Consider the following 21509-nt stretch of genomic DNA (forward strand, 5'->3'; position numbering starts at 1 on the left):
GGTAGAAGGCAAAAACATTTAGATAAACCAAGAGGGGAGCTTGTATGAAATACCAAGCAAGATGCCACCACAGATGAATGCAGCATTTTCAAACAGAAGATGATGCCTTCTGGTAGGAATAATATGAACTACATCTTCTGGCTTCTAAACGCAACTGTAAAGAGTCAAAAAAACAGTTGTGTGTCACTAAGCATTTTGAAGAAGATGTCTTTCAGTGGTAAAAACAGGAATAGTTAGTAAGGAAGAAGAATGGAACAAAGAAGTGATGCTGAAAATATTTCCTATCATCCCAACTTAGTGCATTGTAGCCAGTTCTGGACATCCTGAATAGGACAAAGCAGAAATAAAATGAGTTCAGAAATTACAATGAAAATAATTAGAGGCATGGAAAACTTCTGGATGAATAATATAATTGGGCCTGTTTGCTTCAGAGAAGGGAACAGATGATGGTGTTCAAAATAATGAATGGCACCAAAGAAAGTGAGCCCTGTTCATTGTTTCCCATCCTACCCGAGCAGGAGGGCATTTGCTGAAAAGGAAAGGCAGAGGGGTGAAAAGCAGGCCTTTCTCACAGCCTATGATTGTCTGGCGGAGCTCCTTCCCACCAGAGGCAATTGAGGCCAGGAGTTTCACAAATTAAAAGGGAATGGAAGTGTACATGGAAAACAAAACAAAACACGACATAGCAACAACAACAACAAAATGTTAAGTTCTAAAAATAAATTTTTCATTTGATTTTAATAGAAATAATCTCTCAGATGGCTGGTGTCCAAGTAACAACTGGAGAGTGTCTTTGCTCCTACGGATGACCAGCAACACCCCCTACTTCCCTAACCGCTTTCACATTCACCCCTGTAGTCACACATTGCAACTCATACTCACTTATTTTACTGTTTTTATTGATGGTTGTCATTGCTGTAATTGAAACACACCAGAAGAACAGATATATTATTTCTTTTTCATTAGCAGATTAGCTAAAACTGAATCTTTCATGGCTCTTTTTTAATTATTATTGAATATATGAAAGAGAACAATATTACCAAATTTGGCAAATGTGGTGTGTCCCATTTCTTTCATCATTCTTTGTGTTATAATTTTCACAAAGACCTACAGTATTGCTCGTGGGCACTGTATGAACACACAGTGATGCTTTACTACCTTTTGAGATGTAAGGAATGACACCAAGCAGGAGTTCTCCTCTACCCCCTCGCTATTGAGGAACCCAAGGCAGGACAAATGCCTAGCTGAGGAACAAAGGTTTGTGGCTTAAAAGATATGGTATAAATCACACACAACTTCTCAGTATTTCATAAATGTTCCATCTTCTTCCACGTTTCAGTATCTTGTTGAGATGCTCTCTCTTTCCCAGTAGCACAGTTCTGAGTCCTGCTATGACTTGAATTTAAAGTACAACAGATACTCTTTTATGTGAATGGATGGCAGTTCCTATCCAATTGCTTTTCTCCTAACAGAATGAGTTCTGACCCATGGTTCTTATTTTTGTGCTGTTTTAACTCTGCATCTCTCACCACATCCTCTAGTGCAGCATCATCCTCTGCTAGCACAGTTAATCACGCGCTCCCTCTGCTTGAAGAGTTAAGCACGACACATGCTTTTACACAGCTAATTTTTCTTGGGTAGGGCTTTCTAAAGCTCCAGGGGAAAAGACTAACTCTATCTATGCATTATCTGTGTCTCTTTGCTTTGTAACTTGAAATTTCATTGCATTAGAAAAATACATTCTGAGGTAGTTTTCCTTTCCCCTAGAGACCTGTAAATCATCATCTGCTACAAGCTCTTTCAGTCTTTTTTCTATATAGGACAGGCCACTACTTTGAGGACCACGCACCCTCTCTGAATCTCTTCCCATTTCTGCATAAGAAATCCTCCTCTGTGCACATCTAGGTAAAGAGGGGAGCTGGGCAGACCAGCAAGGGAAAATAGCCAAGCATGAGGTATGTACACACCTCTGCCCTTCAGTCCCTCAGCACCTACTGATGCATACAGCTGAGAGTAACACCAACCTGACCCACTGCTTGACTGTTATTTTTTGCATAGAGGGCTTGTTCTGCTACACAAAGAATTGTCAGAAAGCTTGTGAGGTTTTGCAGTAAGCAATATAAGCTTCAAGACGGAGATCAGAACAGCTGACATTTAAATACATACACAAATACATATTTCTGCACTGGTCAGTCAGTATTAACCAAGGGAAAAACTTCTGCACAGATCTCTCACAGTTCTGTGCAAGCTTACAACTTCTTAAGCTGATCAGAGGCAGGTACAGGGATTTCAGTGAAAAAAAATGTGAAGTCAGTATCTTTATGCAGCTCACAGCTATGCAACTTTTTGAACAGAAGATAAAAGTCAGTGAAAGAGAGAGGACAAGCTCGTCTGTGTGATCATCTCTAGCTCCAGCTTCTCTGCTAATGCTGGTGGGCTACAGCGTAAATTTAAAGCAATAAAATGAAGCAAGACAAGTCTGATTGCTTCAGCCCCTCCAGTGGCATAAGCGGGAATCACACAGCAGCCTGCGTTATCACTTGGTTGTTCATCCCCAACACTAGCTGATGTACTTCCCTCTTTTTCTGAAGTTCAGCTGAGGTTGGCAGCTGGAGTCAAACACTTCATCCGGAGGAGCCCCAAATGATGTTTGAGCATGCATGAAAGCTGAAAAAAAAAAAAAAAGAAAAAAAAAAGAGCAGCTGCATCATTTCTCATCCTTAGGCTTGCCCTGTGGGCACCCCGCCCAACGGCTGGTACTTGCACTCAGATATACAGCTAACATGGGTGGAAACATATCTTTCTTTCCTGCCTGTGCCTTTGCAAGTAACAACTCCTCCAGCTGGGCAGCAGTGTATATTTATCTGTGTAAATAAATGCCACTCACTGGCTAGGGGACGGTGTAACTTCAGGACGAAGGCTTCAGTGCAACTCTCTTATCTGAAGGAGATGAATTTGCTTTGCCAGCCTCAATTGACTTCACTCTTCTGAAATTAAAAAAAATATTTAAAAAAAAAATGGCCAGCTAAGCCAGAATGTAAATCTATAAAGTGGTTTGGATAAACTATAAAGTACTTTTGAAAAGCAGAATGAAAATATGAAGAGGAAAAAGTATAATGTGCCAATTAAAGCAGAATATAAGTCACCCAAAATTCTTTTTATTTTTTTTTACTTTTTTTTTTTCCAGGATAGCCTTTCAAAAATACTGAAATTTATCATCAGCACCTCAGACTGGCAGCAAGAATGACAACAACAATAATAAAACACAGTATTTCAAATAGAGGACAGAAAAGCTAGGTCTTTTCAGTTTTATGCACTGTCTTAATAGCTCAAATCCATTAAAATGCACAAAAATTTCCACAAGATCATAACTTCACTGCATGTTTGAAAATCAGCAACCAATAGATCCTGTGACAGCATTTTAGGCTCATGAAAAAAATAAAAATAAAACTGGCAGGAGTTACAAATAAGCTTGTATTTTGTCAGTGTTAGCTGCCATCAGTTCCACTTCTGAATGAAAATTTGCACACACGTGCACACAGATATACATCCTTACATATTTTTCATAATGACTTCCTTCCTCCCTCCCTCCCTTCACACACACCACTCAAAAAATGTTTTTTTTTTTTTTTTTATTGTTTTAATAATGCAACTTATTGGCAAATCACACACTGAGTTGGTTCACCTCTCAGTAACTTTTATTAAAACCAGTGGAAGAAAAAGTGCTTTAAAGTGGTATCTTGTAAAAGAGCCCTGCACAGCCAGTTCACAGACCCTAAAACAGGCTTTTGGTATCCCAAGGTTATGCACATACTATGATAATAAAGAATTCAGCTCTGGAAAGGAAACCCACAACCAAAGGCCCACATCCCTTTAGCAGGGATTGTTCGTATGGAGGAGGATAGAAGAGGCTGTAAGAGCTTGGGGAGGATCCTAAGCTGAGAGTAAGCTGATGAAAGCTCTGGTCAGCCACTGGAGTGATTTACCCTCACTGGAAAATTTTTCCTAAAAGCTTATATGCTTTCTGGGACCTTTGCTTACTGCAACAACCATCACTGCAGCAGCATTGGAGGCACCTGCTGTCCTTGCCCCCTGCTTCTCTCCACTTAGGTTTTGACACAGGTCCTCTTATTCGTGATTATTTTACCTTGAAAACAGAGTGCAAGGGGGGTTAAATCCCCTTTGGGAAGCCTCTCAACCCAAAAGAAATACAAGTAATAGCAAAATACACCCTCTAAAGCTGCGGAAAAGGCCTCCACCATTTCTACGTGTGCTTTCTGGGGGTCTGAAGCACCATGGGCTGAAATGTGCCTGCTCCCTTGGTGGGAGAGCCCACCCCAGAGCCAGGACCCAGCTGGTAACCATCAGCAAATGAGGCAAACAGAAATGACAGGGTCACCAAGAAGAGTGCAGGGCCACCAGGCCCCCCCACATCGCCTGTCACGCTGCCGAGAAGCCCAGCAGATGCCACCAGCAGGAAGCCTGCCCAGAGGTGTTAAGCAATTCCCTCCTGATACAGGTTGCTAAATCACACCAGTGATTTTTGCTGTCCTTGAAACTCCTTAAAATACACAGTAAAAGCTCTTTTTTTGCCGTTGGTTGTTTTGTTTAACCATTGTTAAAGCTCAGACTGCCCCGGATGTTTTATACTTTCAGTTCGTTTGCTGGGGTGGAGAATACCTTTGGGCAAGGTCTCTGTTTCTGTTAGCTTAACTCGGCTGTGCTATCCACACAGATGAACAGGTTCCAAAATAAGGTACAGAGAAGTAGAGCAGCAAGTGCAGACTCCAGTTTCTTTGCCATATAGACGGTGCCTTTCCTCCTCACAGCACAGCCTGTGTGGCTTCTGTGTACTGCCTTCAGTTTACGCACCGGTTCCCCATTTCTTCAGGCCTCCTTGGACAACCTTGAAATTAGCCTGCCCTGACCACCCCTGCCTGCACACGTTGCTTAAAATAATCTCATCGACACGGCTTCGCCCAGTGGTGGCCAGAAGCCGCTCTTGCTCCCTCGGAGGGGTAGGAGTAGGAACAGCAGGTCAAAACGGGGGACGTACAGGTGGGGAGGCTGATGAGAAAAAAAGCGTGGAGGGAGAGCAGAAGTGGAAAAGTGGGGCTGGCTGAGTAGTGAGAGCATAAAAGAGCAAAGCAGAGACTGGTATGCGGCACGGCAGTAGGGAGAGTGCTGTATAAACAAAACATTGTATGGGAAACACAGAAGCCTGGAGAAAACTGGGAACGCAGAGAAAGGCGAGCACAGGAGGAGACAAAGCAGCACGCAAAGAAAAAGCAAAACGAGAAAGCAAAAACATCCGTGCTCAGGAGCTTACAGGCGGTGAGACTCTCCTTGCTTTCTCCTCTGTCGAGAAATGCCATGAAAGTTTCCGACAAAGCGTCCCAGCTCTCCTGACACCGCACCCACCCCGTACGAGGCAGCTGCTCTCCCTTGCGTCCTTCACCAGCTCTGGTCCTGTGAGAAATCCTGGTTATCGTCCGGGCTGATGGCATACCCGCGGGTACCAGCAGCGTGACAAATCCATGCTTTCTTTGCTTTTTAGAAACTCCTGGTCTAAATGCCATTTGCCACAGCACGTAGCAGCATGTAACTCCTCTCAGAGAGTGTGCATTATGAGACACAGCCCACGAGGACTCTGCATCACTGGTGGAGAAGCAGGCTAGAAAATCTGCCCCCTACTACAGTGTACCACAAATAAACACAATTGACTTCTTTTAAGATAAAATATTTAAAATGAGATATTTGGAGCCCGTAGGGGAAAGGTAAATAAATAAAAAAGTATTCCTCTTAAAGTCATGCAGGTTGAAGGGAAGCATTTTAATTTGATTTTGCTGGAGGAAAAATAGGAATCCCACTCCCAGAGTCACACAGTCACGCTTCGCAGAGGGGTTTCCAGGTGAAGCAAAAACCATCAATGGGCTATCTGCTTTTGTTGAAACGGCATTTTCCCCTCAATAAATGAGTAAACTTCTTTTTTTTTACCTGAAACTTTCTGCTGTTAATCTGTAAAACATGGTAATGCTACCTATTAATCTCTTTGAGATGTTATGAAAATAAAACATTGTGAAGCACTCAGTTGCCATAGGAATTAGTATCATGGGAAAAGGCCTACAAGAAAACAGAGGATGTTGTCTTCATAAAAGGGTTTAAATCCTGCATGAACTGTATGTTAATCTTAAGACGCACAAGAACTGATGAGGAGAAAAAACCATGCAGAGGCCCTGCCCATCCTGGACTGCGTAGTGAGGCAGAAATCCTGCAGGAATTAAAACACTAACTGCTGGTAAAACTAAAGGCTCCACAGCTCACACAGCCACCTTCTTTTCTACATTTCCGGGGAGTTTTTTAGGTGACTTGGCAACCAGGAGAATGTTTTTATTAGTTAATGGGGTTTGTGTCAAACTCTATTTGATGTGGCCTGTTATGTGTAATTTAGTCTCTCGCCTGGATACCTGAGGAAATCATGTCTCTGTATGTTCTTTTTCTAATAGAACGGTCCTCTTAACTAGGTCTAAAACATATACCATATATATTTAAAAGTACTTAGGATGATAACCTTAAATTTCTGCTCTAACCTTTGTTCACCCTTTTTTTTTTTTAATATATGTTCTTTTAATCAGCCTTTTGTTTCACTCTATCGCCAATAAAAAAAGCAAAGCTTCATAATCAGAAGACATGACAGGGCTTGTTAGGTTTTGAAATAGCAGTGTGCTTGGATGCTTAAGAGCATTTGGCTTTGTGCTTCGCATCTCGCCAACAAGCACACCTAGGTGAGCTGCTATTGGGCAGAGGCGTAATCCCTGTCATGTTTAATCACTACATTAAAAGATTTAAAGACTAATGTTAAAGGCCATTCAATTTGGGCCCCGTAGACTTAAATGACTGAGCTGGAAAAGCCACTTGGTTTAGCCAGTCAAAACCTGTCATAAAGCTTTGAGAACAAAAGGGAGTTTGGAGTTGAGAAAGGACCTTCTTCCTCGCAACCTCCCATGGCTCAGACATCCATCCCAACTTCCAGCAAGCCTCACCTATGTTGTCCTATGTGCATCATTTACTTAAGCAGCTGCCATAAAGGGTTAGCTCTGGCCCACTTCTCTTCTGCGTGGTGCCAACCATCCCTGCTGGGTGCACAGCTCTGCAGCGAGAATGACACAACTGTGCCCCGGTGCACGGGACAGGAGGGGCTGGTTCACTTTCCCTGAAGAATTTGCCACTGAATGTAACCTCTCCATCTTAAATCCCACTTTGTTTTGGGATCTGACTTCTAGCAGTAGGTGCCAGGGTTGTTCCTGCCTTTCCAGTTGGCTGAGGAGTTAGAAGCCTGTCTTGGAGCTGTAGACTTTGTTGCAGTGTGAATGCCACGTGCTTAACTTTGCTAGGTGCGAATGCCACGTGCTTAACCTAGATCTCAGAGAGCAGAGAAATAAAAGAGGTGCAATGTGTCTGCTCTGTTTTGTCCCCTGGAGCCATGTAAATCCTGTGTTGCATAAACTCCATTGGCTTCAGTGTTCCGTTCCCAGGTCCAACAACTGACTTTGATTTGCCAAAACACTTCTGATTCATCCTCTAAATCTGAAAAAAACACCTCCTTTTAATCCTCAGTCAGCAATTAATCAGCTGGAGGGCTCTGATGCTACACACAAACCACAAGGCAAGTGCAATGCCTTCTGCAGCTATGTCCTAAAGACTCAGTCCCTCAATATCCAGATAAAGGGACTGATGGAGGCCACCACGGATTCTTCCCTGACCTTCTTACAGATTTTCTTCCAGTGGAAAACAGGATGGGTAGTGAGGGAGGAGTGACACATCAGGTCTCCTTCTGATGTGCCATCAGGATTCAGGCACCACTGCTCAGAGGCATCCTCATGGTTCCCCAGTTAGATGCCTGATACCTCACAGAATACACCATCCCTTCCCCTGGCAAAGTCCAATTTTAATTAACTTCAGAGGATGTTTTGAGCATAATTAGCTGTTTAATCAGACCATTTCCAGGGTCCTATTTGGAGGGCCAGAGATCTTGAGGGGTATTTCAGATCTTTGCTGACTACTTGCTTGCATGTTGTTGTGCTGGTTAACTTTACTGTTCGGTTTATATCTGTGGTAAGTGTAAATGTATCTGGAGGTGGTACGCAGATGCACTAAATAAAATAACAAAGTAATAAAACTAATCAGCATATTGATTTTAATCATATTCCTACAATACAGATAGAAGCTGAAATTCTAACTGCACTTGAGATGCCTCCCATTAAGTGGGAGGCACTATCTTTATAATTGCTTTATTTACAGATAAAATTTAGTTTTTCACAGACAACCCTACAGTAATCATCACTCTTTCCAGCTATCAAAACCTGCCACAAACTTCCAGGGAGAAAGCCTATTTCAATAATCAACATCTGCCAGCACCTGTGGAGCAAAGACATCCTTCCCTGATGTTTTCCCTGCACCCCTTTTATCTTTGCTGCCTTGAACAAAAATGTTTTCACAGCCACAAAGCTAACAATATCACACATCTTTCCAAGCATCAAGTCTTCCTCATATGATAAAAAATAATAATATTAATAAATAAAATTTTAAAGCAGCAGACTACACAGCGATGCCCACTGCTGTAGAATCGATATCCCATAAGGGTCTCATCAGAAAGTCATTCCTTATGAACACTCATTCAGATTTACAACGCTTCTGGAGAAATGATTATATTGACAATATGAAGGGCAATTTAAACCCTGCAATCTTTATTTATTTATTTATTTACAATTAAAATTATGCTACTGTTGTTTTAGTGCCATTTTTTTTCATTGGGGTAGTACACGTTGTCTTTTTCACAGCTGTGTGATAAACCCACACAGGTAGGTTTTAATACTCCAGAACAACCTTTTCAAATGTTAACCTTTATCATATGTTGGGCTCATCTTTCATGCACCAATATGCTTGTGCACACACAGAGAAATACACACAGAAAAGCTAAGGAAAGCAAAGCACCTTCCAAATCAACCACTGCCAGCAATGGTCACTTGCCAATGAGACAAAGGACGATCCCCATATACAAAGAATTATTTGCTTAAGTAGGGCAAGGAAGACTTGGCATAGGATATTGTTTAATGTAAAGGTAATAAGAAGACTTTCCAGTGCAAATATTCCACCAGCCACATGACTTGAGTATAGTCTGTGGCTCAGCCTGTATGCAGAGTGGATTCATCTTGCACTAAATTACGTTGTGTTTTTGTGTTGTTTTTTTTTTTTTTAACATAAGAGAGTAGAAACAAAGATGTGAACACAAAATAATGGTCAGTGTATCTCACTGCCCGAGGTGGCCTTTTCAGTTCTCCCTCCCCACAGACACATGTGGCTGAGGAAGGCAGAGGCTGCACGCCCTCTCTGTCTGTACAGGCACAGCATTTCTTCTTAGGAAAGGTCAACATGAAGCACAGTGCCATTGTGCCCTGTTTACACCTTACCCAAATATTTGCCACAAGAAGACTGAGGGTGAGAACCTCACTTGGTGTTAATTTTCAGAGCTCACACCTAGTTCTGAGTGTCTTGAAATTACTTTTTATACTATTTTCAACCACTTTCAGCAGATGATTTCACAGATTTGGCATCGCTTTATTCTGAGAAAAAATATCTAAGCATAATAGCCAGTGTTTCAGAGTTAACTAAACTAGTTACTAGTCTTAACTAGTAATTAGGTGAACGGTACACTTCTGATGCACTGTATGAAGGCGGTATTTGAAGCACTACAAGCATTATAGCATTAGAAGTTAGGCTGATTCCAGGTCAGAAATGATTACAAGCACTTACCACGTTACACAACTCTTAGTTGAAGATCCTACACACTTATAACTAAGCTTTTGAGGAGCCTCTCAGGGCAAAGATTTTATCGTGTAAATCTTGCTTTCAGGTTCAATAGGAGTATTCTTATGGAGAAAAAAGAAAAAAAAAAAAAAAAAAGAAAGAAAAAAAAACAGGGATTACTTGCTATATTTAGGAGCTCATTAGTTTAATTGAACATTAAAGAGAGTAACAGTGTCTGCAAGCATGGAATTAACCAAATTAGAAGATGAAAACAGAAGGATGCTCCTTCTAGAGCATAACACACCAGTCTTGGAAACATCAGCATCGGTATTTTAATGGAAGATAAACCCCAGTCCTACACAATACTTCTTAACACATTTCCCCTCATTCTGAGGAACAGAATCTCCAGCAATTTCCAGTCATTAACTTCAAACTGGAGAGTGAGATTTGGTGGATTTGTACACTGAAAGGAAGAGCTATCATGCCAGCACTGAAGCTCCTACTGGTGACCGAGCCACTAAAATGCAATTCTCATGACTCTGGCTTCAACAGCAGACTGATTTAAAATTTACTGCACCTTTTCACCTCCTTGATGGTCATTACAGATCAGAAGCACTAAATAACAGACGAGCATCAAGTTTGGCTCAGGCAGGAAGGACATGAAACTGAAAAGCAACAGGCTGCACAGTGATGGCCACTGTTAAAGAATCCACATCATACAGGGGTCGTACCCTTAAAGTTATGCTTTGTGAGTGCTCACCTGGATTTACAATGCCTTTATGCCTGTAATTGCATCAATTTGGATTAATCTGGAAGTGTGCAATGGCATTTATTTTCAATATCCTCCCTAGGATATTGATGCCAGGTGAGGTACCTCTCCAATCGGATGTCACTGGTGAAAAACCTCTGACCTGCTGCTTCCTTTAGTAAAACCCATGTCACCGCAACCTCTTGGGGTTACAGAGCAATCCCTGGACACAGAGCCACATCCACTCTGTGATTTGTTTTCACATTTCTTTCCATAATTGCAAGGCTGTCAGGACCTTCTGGGCTTACAAAGGAAAAACTGTCAAGAAATCACAATTAACATTTAATGTATGTTTGAATCTGGTTCTGATGTGCATCACAACCACTGTAGTTCAATGACTCCAAACAGTGCGAAGTAGCTGCTGTTTTTTTTACTTGTAAGAGCTTGCAATAAATGATCACTGTAGGTTATTAAGGGAACTAATTCACAGGAGCTTGCCCATTCTTTACAAACATAACAATTTAATCACAAGTTTGGCCTCTTCCATATTAGTAAAGTAAAAGCAGGATTTCACAGTTCACACAGATTAAACATGAGCCTAGAAAAACAGCACAAAAAGCAACACACTGTTTCATACCTGAGCAGACTTTCTGAGACACAGGAGAATTAAGATTCTTTTTTAAAATATACTGATTTTTAGTTCAAATAAGTTCTGTATCCAGACAGCTCCAGCCATTATATCCGAAAGAGAAAGCAATGGGAACAAGGAGCTCTGAAGCACCTTGGTACTGTTCCAAGGTCTATTTCCATCCCAAGGGCCAAGCCTTTCAGTACACATTCGTGCTAAAATCCCGACTATTTCAACTGGATTTTCCTCTGCCGTGAAGGATTTCACCTTCTCTGTGCTGCATTTCTTCAGCATGCCAAACAGAAAGTATTATCTTCTTACACTATCAAACGCAGAATTAAGAACTGTGAATGCAAAATCACAAATGGGCTAGATGTCCTGTGCTTTTCCAGACAAAGCACCTGCTGAATGAATTCGCTGGGTACACAATGGCCTGGATGATCTCTTCTGCTCCGTGTGCACCACCAGCCCAGGGTGTCCGTCAGCTCCAAAGTCCAGAGGTGTGATATGCCCGCATGCCAGCATCAGGTAGGGCTGAGACAGGGAATTTACAGGAGTTTCCATAGAAAGGCAATGCAGGCACAGGGCTCAGACACAGCCTGCAACACTCTCCAGCAGGCCCCAAGCACTGCATCCTCCAGCTTGGTGCCACCACTTCTACGGTGAGCTCAGCGCTTGGGGTAGAGGTAGTCCGAGTAGGCACGCTGGCTGCACTTCTTTTAACTTCTGGGTCCAAACACAGCTCATCCCCACCTTGGTAACAGATTAATATTTTCATCCTCTTCCCCCCAGCTAGGCTCTTTTTGGGCCAGTGCCCCCAGCGTCCTCGTCCCTCTGCCCCGTCCTCTGGCATTCCTTGGAAGTAAGGCATGGAGCAAGGCTCAAACCACAGGAATTACATTTCCACCTCATACCAAAACCAGGCAATTCACGATGGGACAAGGCACGAGAGGCAGCTTAAATCCTTCTTCTTCTCCTCTGCTCCTCCTTCCCTCTGTGGTTTTGCTGTCTCTCCAGCAGACAAGGAAGAGCTACAGTAAGGTGAGTATTGCTGCTGAGGAAAGGAAGGGAGCCAGGCTTCACATTCACATCTCCTAACACCCAAGCCAAGGCAAGCTGAAGCTGTGGCTGACACTGTTTCTTATGCTAAATAAGGGTTTGTTTTCAAGCAGACACCTTTCGGGAGCACCCTCCTTTCCAAATTAAAACCTCCCCAGACAACAGTATTACTAATGCAGCTGTACCAAAAGCACCAGGTGTGGAAAGCTGCATATTCTGTGCTAATTACTCAAGCCTTCAACTTTTCAATTATGTCAGGATGACCTTTTGAAAATCATTTATTGACTGGAAAAAAAAAAAAATATGGATAGCTAGTTGGACCTGATTTCACCAAAGTGCTGCTGCAGTGCTATTAACCAAACCTCACTTTGTATTCAAGGATCAAGGTGTTTAAATAGGAAAGTAATTATGACATTAAAATGCCAAAGGGAAAAAAAAAAAAAAAAAGTAAATTGAATTTATCACCATGTAGTATAACACAAGGGCAAAGTGAGTTGCTGGCATGACATAAGCCTCTCTTGGAAAAATACAGTGTCTCTTCCCAAAAGCAATATTACCAATTGGGCGTTGTGTTGTCCCTTGTTTTAGGAAAACCTGTGCTGTGTTTGTGCTGGGATTGCTCGGCAGATTTTTTTTTAGCTGTGGCAGGTTGATAAATGTGGATGCCTGCACCCTTCCAGGCATTATTAAGCATGTCACATTAATTGCACAAAGTCATTTTGCTCTGCTCAGCATGTCAGGCTTCTATATATATCTAGGAAAAATAATGTAGGCATGTGGTCAGGAAAACAGCTGTGTCAGTCAGGCTTCTTGTTTACAACCGAAATGAGAGTTAACCCAAACCTGCAGAGCTGTGTGATGCAAGACAGTTTCAGCTGTGTGCTGCAGAAGCCACTGAGATGGCCCCGTGAAATCTCCGAGTAAACAGAAGTATTGCTTCTGAGCATCTTTCACAACTACAGCAGCCGCTCAAAGGCTTCTTTCTGAGACTGGATGCCCAGTCGGGAGCTCAGGCCGGGTTGTGAAGGTAGAGAAGTGTAAGCACAGCAGAGAGAAAAAAGGCAGGGAAAAAATGGGTTGGAAATACCTGCAGCGCTGGCATCCTCACAGCACAGAGAAAAGAAAAAAGAAAAAAGAAAAAAAAAAAAAAAGAGATAGTGGCAGAAAAGAGCATTTCCAATTCACCTGCAGAGGTGACCAAAGAATATTTTGGAAACCTACAGCACAAGCCCTACACTTCACAGGGAAGAACGATTGTGTCCATAATCTGCCCCTGCAAGGAGACTGAACGAGGTGAGCATGAGGTGAGCAGAAAGATGGTCAACACAAAGACTTGGAGATGAAGAGGAGAGCATGAGCTGCTTCTCCTTGCACCCTATTTCCTTCCAGATGCCGCTGTGCTGGGTGAAGCAGCCTCTGCCCTGCTGAGCGGATTGCAGTGAAGCACAGAGGGAAACCTCCCTCATCTTGCAGAGAGGAACTGAAACACTGTCACAGGTCAAGACCAGCCTTGCAGGCAGAAGTGGGAAGGACTTCAAGGTGGCGTGAACCTCCACGTCATGCCTTAGCCAAGAGACCAGTCAGCATGAAGAAGGTATGAAAAGGTATCTGTTTTCAGGACTCAGAAGTCCTGTGCACCACCTTTCAGAAATGCCTATGGAAAAAATAAATCCTTCAGGTTAAAATGAAGAAGCAGAGGTAAGTAGCTCAGGTCCTAGAATGAAATATTAAACACCACTCTTGCTAGCTTGCTTGCTAAGCATCCCTCACTTTTCCCTCCTCCAGTGGGAATTTAAGGTAATCGGAAGCACACCTGACACAAGTGTTGAGTTGAGGCGAGGAATCAAACTTTACTCCGTATTGCTTGCATTGAGCTTCTGTATTCTTCAGACCAACGTTTCTATGTCTCACAAATAAAAAGAGCAGCGTTTAAACCTGGCAGCGTTTAAGTATTCTCCATGTTATTCCTCCGTGCCAAACCAATAATAAAAGCTAAGACTAGTTTCAGACATTAAAAATTAACGCTGGCATAAAACCACATCTATATAAAAGCATGCGGGATGTGGGGGAAACACGTCTGGCCAGTCTCCAGAGGACTTTGAAAAGTGAAGTGCCTGTTTCCTTATTTCCACACGCTTCACTCACATCTTACTCTACCGAGAGCTTTACCACAGCTCTTAGCACAAGGAGGGTCACGTTTACTGCAAGTGGCAAAGGGTGGCTTCATCATGCTGCCTCCACCACGCTGTCTTGGCTTCATCTCCTCCTTCAGCTAAGGATTACGCTGCATTACGCCAACCGACTTGCACTCCCCTATAGACAGCCTTAGGAGCTCAAGTCTCTCTGTCTGCACTGAAAATGAGGAGATCTGAGTTGAGTGTTGTCCCCATCTCCAAATTTCCTCTAGGGACAAAGAGAGGAGCAGATGAGATGACAGACCATCACTTCTTACTTCAGTAACAACCTGTGTTTCCACCCCTGTCACCCAGTCGCTGCAGAGATTTTTTTTATCTCCCTTTTACCCATACGAGGCTCTAAGTCACTATTTCCTTATGTAACTGACCATCTTTTCCCGTTCCTTACCTTTTAACTGCAAAGGGAGGCATAAAGTCTTCAGCTATCAGCAAGCTGAAGCATTTGGCTTGGCTCCCAAAGTCTCGTAACACTTCAGTGTATTTTTTCTGTCTAAAGAGGATTAACTAAGTTAGACAGCTCACAAAAAGATGCCTATCATCTAAGGGGTTACACTTACAAGGCTTCAAGATCTCATTTTCACTCTGATAATTCTTTGAAATCAACACAAAAAGGAGTATTATCGAGTCCTTTGTACTGGGGTTTTCACATGAAATGAAAAAGGGATACATGCAGCTTTCTGCCTATGTTCACTAAGCCAGCTCTCAAGGAAACTTTCTTCTACAAAGCTCCGAAGTGAGACATCAACCTTTACTGAAATTAATATGCAGCAGACCTGGTTCACGATGGCATTTCTCCAGCATCAGACATGAATGGTGAACTGGGCTTGGAATGCTATTTTTAATGAAAATTTTTCCTTTTCCTCCTGCTGGAAACCACTGCCTATTCCATACAACCTGTGCACAAGGCAGGTTGTTTCTGTTCTTCTCCAGCAGTTAAGTAAGGACACTTATTTCCAAATGTTCAGATGCTAAAAAATAGGTTTTCTATAGGGCTTCTACATAGCCACCAGGTTATTAACTATAATTGTTTTTACATTTTAACCCAGCACTGCTTGCATCAGGTAGTTGAAGCACCTCGCTGCAGCCTGTCTGTGGAGGGGCTCGCTGGAAGCCCAAGCACTTGTTCCCCACAGCTGCAGCCCACACCCATGCCGAAAGCTGCAGCACAGCTTAGTGAGGAGCAGGCAGCAGCGGCTTCTCCACCGGGAATTCCACTCACATTTCTCCAAGTTCAGGCTTTGCTCAGCTGGGAAGATACTGTTGCTTTCCACCAGCTGGCTATACCAGCGCTGAAAGCACTCAAGGCAGCAAAAGCATGTCTATGCCCCAATACTCGAGCCCTGTGGAATATTTAAAATACTTAAATGAGGCAGGAGAGTACAATTATCCCCCTCCTAGCAGAAACAGCTTGGGGACGCCAATGGCCATAGTTATCAATGGCAAGTCAAGCTACTCCAGTGTAAAAAAAGTTGCAAATACGTGATATAAAACCTAAAAATGATTTAGTACTTCCCCCAAAGAAGCAATTTATCCCTAGCAGAATCAAAGCGAAATCCATCACACAGCTTGGTCATCCATGCACTACTGCTACAGAACAATTTGCTCAAAGTATATTCCGTGATGTATCGTCCTTTGCATGTCCACAGCCAAGACGATTTGTCCCACACCTCCTCGAACCAGAAGCAAGGCTGAGACTTTTCACATCCATGGTCATTCAGAAAAGCTTTTCCCATACCTCTGGATCCAGTCTGTGCAGTACACAAGCACCTCCACCCCCACCATCCACATCAGCTGGCTCTACACTGCATATTTCTTCTGCCTGCTGTCATCTGCCTCTTTCTCACAATCTCATTTGTGGACTAAGAAATATTGGTCTTGTTTCTTCAGAGGAAAACCTGTGAAACTTCTAAGCACTACCTCAAAGCAGTGATGGGCCATGAGATGACCATTACTAACTCAGGACAAGATCTCAGGATTGCAGTCAATAGTTCCACAGGGGGAAAAAAAAAAAAAAAAAAAAAAAAAAAAAAAAAAAAAACAGTTGATGATCTGAAAGAGGAAATAAAAAAGAAAAAGAAAAAGAAAGAAAAAAAAATAAAAAAAAAAAAAAGGAAAAGAAGTGGCAGAAACTATTTGGAAAGAAAAAAGGATAAAATGATCATTTCATTGTATAAACCCATGGTATCTCTACCCTAGATATTTTGAGCAGTCCTCCTCCTTCCTGCTACAAGGTTGCAGGAAAATATAAAGATGACCAAAGGTCTCCAAAAAGTTGCAGAGAAGCTCCCATGCAGTGACTGAGTAGGACAGATCCCAGCAAGGACTTTAGGAGCACCACCTAAATGTGCAACAACATTGTGAAGGGCCAAGGCCAGGCTGGAATTGAAACTGTTGAAGGTTGTGAAGGACAATAAAGGCATCTATAGGTCCAGCAGCAGCAAAAGGAGGCCTAAGGAAATTGTAGCTTTGCTGCCTGATGTGGCAGAGCACCCAGAAAAGGCTACACTGGTGCTGTTGTTACTGACAAGGTGTGCTATCGGGGCTCCCAGATCTCTGTGGGTAGCAGCAAAGTCTGGGAGAGATAAGGGGCTGCTCACAGCAGAGGAGGAGTTATTCAGGATTTGAAGACCATATATAAAAGCTCAGAGGATCGGATGGGAAGCAACCAAGCAAACTGAGAGGTGGCCAACATCACTGCAAGGCCACCTTCTACCATCTCTGAAAGACTGTGATGCTTACAGGAGGCGACCAGGGATCAAAGGCAAGGAGGATCTGGGGGTCTTAGGGTGGATATGCTTCACCCAAAACTTTGGGAGGTTATTTTCAGGCTGAGCAAGAGCAGGGTGGGAAGAGCCAGCATGGATGTGCTGAAAATGAATCATGCCTGAGCAGGCTGAGAAGGCCTGTGATGAGAGGACTGGCTCTGTGGGCAAGGGGAAAGCAGACGATGGTGTTTGCTTGGACTTTAGCCCCTGACTTGGCTCCTCGTAGCACCCGCAGAGCCAAGCAGGAGGTGAGGACTGGGCACGGGGGCTCTGCAGCAGGGCTCAGGGGAAGCAGGAGGGGATTGCATCTCACAGATCATTTGCTTTGTGTTACTATTTCTGGGGCGACAGGGGAGCTCGTGGCACAATAAACGTTATCCTCGATCTGCTGTTTTACTCATTAAAACTGGCAGGTTTGGCAACTGGGTGGCAGAGGGCTCCCAGACACAAACTCTGCGTGTTTTAGCGAGGACTTTTAGAGGAGCACTGAGGCACGCTGCCGGCTCCAGCCCAGCGACGCACCCCGCTTTGGGACCACGCTGAAGCCAAGGGCATTTCTCTCAGGATTCATACCCCAATTACATGTCTGGAGGTGCTAGGGCTGGGTGTGCTGCTCCAAAAATCCCTCACGTGACAGATTTTTAAAATTCGAGCTAAATACAGGAATACTGAGTTCAGATACGGCACCAGAGCTGCGTTTTATTAAAGCTCTTAAACACACGCGCAGGGTAAAGATTTGGCTTCGGTTTCACGCTTTTGAGAATGCATTTTCACGGTTTTAAGGGTTTATTTGAATATTTTAAGCGTTTGTGGCCCCAAATTATTTGTTTTTTTTTTAACCACCTCGCCTACCGGGCTGCGAGCGAGGCACTCAGTGACCCCCCCCCCGTTCCCCCTCCCCCCCGCCATCAGCGCTTGCGCACGATCCCCTCCACCCCTCCCCCCTCTCCCTCCATCTTTGCCCTCCCCCAACATGGCGGCGGCCGCCTCCCTCCCGCGCAGCGCGCAGGCGCCGAGACTCTATGATCCCACCGCGCTGCTAGAGCGACCCCCTCCTCCCCTACTTCCCCCCCCTCCCCGCGCGCTGCACGCCGGGACGCGCCGGGTCCTCCTCCTCCTCCCCCTCCGCCGGTCCCAAGATGGCGGCGCGGGGCTCGGGCTGAGAGCGAGGAGCCCGTCGGCGACAGGCGGCGCACCCGCGGCCCGCCCCGGCCCTCCTCCCCTGCACAGGCCTCGGGGGCTCCTCCTCCTCCTCCTCCTTCCTCAGCGGCGTCGCCCGCAGCCCCCGCATGAGCCCGGCCGGCGGCGGTGGCGGCAGCAGCAGCAGGCCCAGGTGGGTAGCGCCGGGCAGGGCCGCGCTGGGGAGGGGAAGGGGAAGGGAAGGAGCTGGGGGGGGGGGGGAGGCCTCGTGCCCGTCCCTAAAATCCGGCTGCGAGAGGGCGAAACGCGCTGCTCAACTCTGCCTCAAATAATCCATGATCCATAGGCTCGTCCTGCCTTCCTCCCCCTCCTCTCTCCGCTTCGTGTAATTATTTTTTTATGTTGTGTCCCTCCGTGCAAGAGGTGCTGTTGCAGCCTGGGGTGGGTGCGTGTGGAAAGTTTGCTGCCTCGGCAGGAGGCCGGGCAGACCCGAGGCTTCCTGAGATCCAGCTCCTCGGATGGGATTTCCCGTGCCTGGCTGCCAAAAAGTTCGTCGCCGTGGAGTTGGACCTGGTTTTTAGCTCGGATTCGCAAGGAAGAGCAACCCCTGTGAGCCTGTTGTCAGTGCATCTAATGTGTATTTTGAACTAGTTTGAAAAGGAGAGGTCTGAAAGATCAAGTTCCTGAAAGATTCGTGCGAGCAGCATCCACGTAGAGAGGAATTCCCCGCCAAGGAGAAAGCTGTGCTGCGAGTCTACCTGTACTGTTAGGCTGGGTGGGAGCAGGGTGGAGATGATGGCAAGAAAGAAAGTAAGAAAGCAGCTGGAAAATGTACTTTAGAGGTCTCCCAAATGACTTGCTTTGGGTGGTAGAATATTTGAATATTGTGGCACTAAGTGCTCTGTGTTCTTGCAGCGTGGAAACAGCTAAAGGTACTTTTTTCCTGTCTGAAAGTGCTGTGGAACTCGGTGTTTCGTGATTGTGTTGGACTGAAAACATGAAACGTGCATCGCCAAGCTGCTGTGGGTATTCAGTAGTTTTCCTCACCTGCGTTTGCCGTTTAGAGCAGATGCAGTTTGCAGTGCTGATGACTGTTGCCTTCGTGACAGGGATGTTCTGTCAGTTCAGTCCAGACAAATCTCAGCAGGAAAGGCTATGCCACTGTTCAGGTTTGCAGGGCAGAAAAAACACCTTTACTTGAAATATTACATGAAAATAGCGTGATATTACAGATACTGTGTTTCCTGTGACTGTCCCATTCCACTCTGTTTACTGTTTAATGTGGCATCCTTCATAGTGGAATTAATAAGTTCTCTTTCTCTTTACCAGAGATATTTCTCTTCACTGCAGTAACCTGAGTTTCTCTCAGGTGTTTAGAAATAAAAGCACGCCAAGCTAGATGACAAAATAAATGATTTCATTTTTTTTTCCACTTCTGTGTGCATCTGTATTTAAAAAAAAAAAAAGCTTGAAATAGTGGAGGTGTTTGTCTTTTTCATAGCAGTGAGTTTCAAAGCCTAATCTCGCAATCCAGGGCTGCTTCAAAACTAATGTGTGGGTTTTGATCGTTTTTTAATAGCAAACAATTTTCAGTCTTTTTTTAATTACTGCTGCTGCTTAAAGACACGCGAATGATTATCTTGTGTGAATGGAAGTTAAAACTTTGCATGCTAAGTATATCTAGGGACTTGCCAGAGTCTGTTAGAGCACCTTGAGACTGTACCTGCGCTAATCAGTTTAGGAAAATACAGCACATTCACTTCATTTTCATTCAGCTTCACTTTTTGTAAGAGAAAACATGCTTCAGATATATGAAATACGTACCTGTAATGTGAAGTCATGCTTATTTCACTTTAAATGCATGCTTTGTTGATGTGTTTGTTAGTTTTTCCATGAATTCACAGGTTCTGCCTCACTGACTATATAATTTGGAGGAGGGGCAGGAGCATCTTTGAGTCCAGTTTTAGTAGTCACAAACATATAAACATGTTTAAGCGTATAACATCTTGTTAAGGAGTAATTAGCGTAGTACATAATATGACACTTTTAATGGAACAAATTAAGTGCTTATTTTATTGAAATATGCATCTTAGTTTTTGCTGTGTAAGAAAGATCTATTTTTTTTTTTTTGCCTCTACTACTTTTGGTTTCAGTTTGTTTAGGGAATGTCCAGAGAGTATTCATTTTTTTTATAAAAGCAGGAAGTGTCTTTTTCCCCTTCTGCCTACACCAGTGCATTCATCCACTGGAAGGCAAAAATAAAAATTTCGTGAAAATAGAACACAAAATTGAGGGACAAAGGGAGGGAATTCCTAAAGTATGTAGGCGTACATCTCATTTCAAGTGTCAGTCTTCATTTCTGGTCACCATAGTCCGGATCTTTGCTGAACTTCAGTTAATGATTGATATTGATTTTATTTATTTTCCTTAAGATAAATGTTGTTTTTTTTTGTTTTTTTTTTTTTTCCTGAAGTCTCCAGTATATTTGAGGTAGCTATGAGTTTCATGGAGAGCCAGTGTTCAAGGGCTTTCTGTTAGTAATCGAATTCTGATTTGTATGTGGAAGAAGAGGGGCAATAAGTTCACTGTCAGGGTCCATACAAAATAATTTAAAATTTGGTATTTACTTCCATTACTCTCCTACTTTGCCTATCTGGCTGCCCCAAGAGCATTGTACGCGTGGCTTAAATGTTTGTGTCCCAGAGACGACAGCAACGAGCACATCGTGTGTTTGAAGTGACTTTTGTTCTTGCCACCTTAAACACTTTGACCTTAACTAACATTTACTGCCTGAACTTCCTGTATGTGTAGCCAGCACCTGACTGCCTCATGAAGCCACAACGTATGGCCCGTGAACGAAAGCTGGGAGGCTGCTGGCTCATCTGGGCAGCAGTGTGCACGATATATCTCGCTGGTTAGCTGGAAGTAAGCAAAGGCAGTGTGAAGGTAATAGTTTGTAATGAAGCCACGCTTCAGCAGCTGTACCAACTAGGGAGATGTTTCTTCAGGAAAATAACCTCAGAGTAGAGAGGTTTGAAAATAATAAAGTCAAAATCAAGTGATGTTTAGATCCAGGATTCCTGCCTGGCCATGTAGCATAGGAATGAGTTGGACTTTAAATCACTGAATTCTAATAGTTCCACCTTTCCGTGGCAGATCGCATTGAC

At 43.8% G+C, this 21509-nt stretch overlaps 1 protein-coding gene and 1 long non-coding RNA gene across 7 annotated transcripts in view; one reads left to right on the forward strand and one right to left on the reverse strand.

Annotated features, from left to right (window-relative positions):
* Positions 1-827: 827 nt before the first annotated feature.
* Positions 828-5621, reverse strand: LOC119715663 (uncharacterized). Its single transcript, XR_005262949.2, has 3 exons — positions 5330-5621; positions 2888-2987; positions 828-2667 (listed from the first exon to the last, which is right to left on the reverse strand). It is a non-coding gene; the product is annotated as an uncharacterized lncRNA (long non-coding RNA).
* A 12663-nt stretch (positions 5622-18284) lies between these two features.
* UBE3A (ubiquitin protein ligase E3A) overlaps positions 18285-21509 on the forward strand; it is a 47836-nt gene continuing 44611 nt past the window's right edge. For all 6 annotated transcript variants that reach the window (XM_072030600.1, XM_027446704.3, XM_027446718.3 and 3 more), the window contains exon 1: positions 18285-18535. The gene's annotated coding sequence lies outside the window, so the exon portion shown is untranslated. The remainder of the gene's footprint in view (positions 18536-21509) is intronic.

The sequence above is a fragment of the Anas platyrhynchos genome, chromosome 1 (genome assembly GCF_047663525.1).
Source record: "Anas platyrhynchos isolate ZD024472 breed Pekin duck chromosome 1, IASCAAS_PekinDuck_T2T, whole genome shotgun sequence".
Taxonomy (NCBI): domain Eukaryota; kingdom Metazoa; phylum Chordata; class Aves; order Anseriformes; family Anatidae; genus Anas; species Anas platyrhynchos.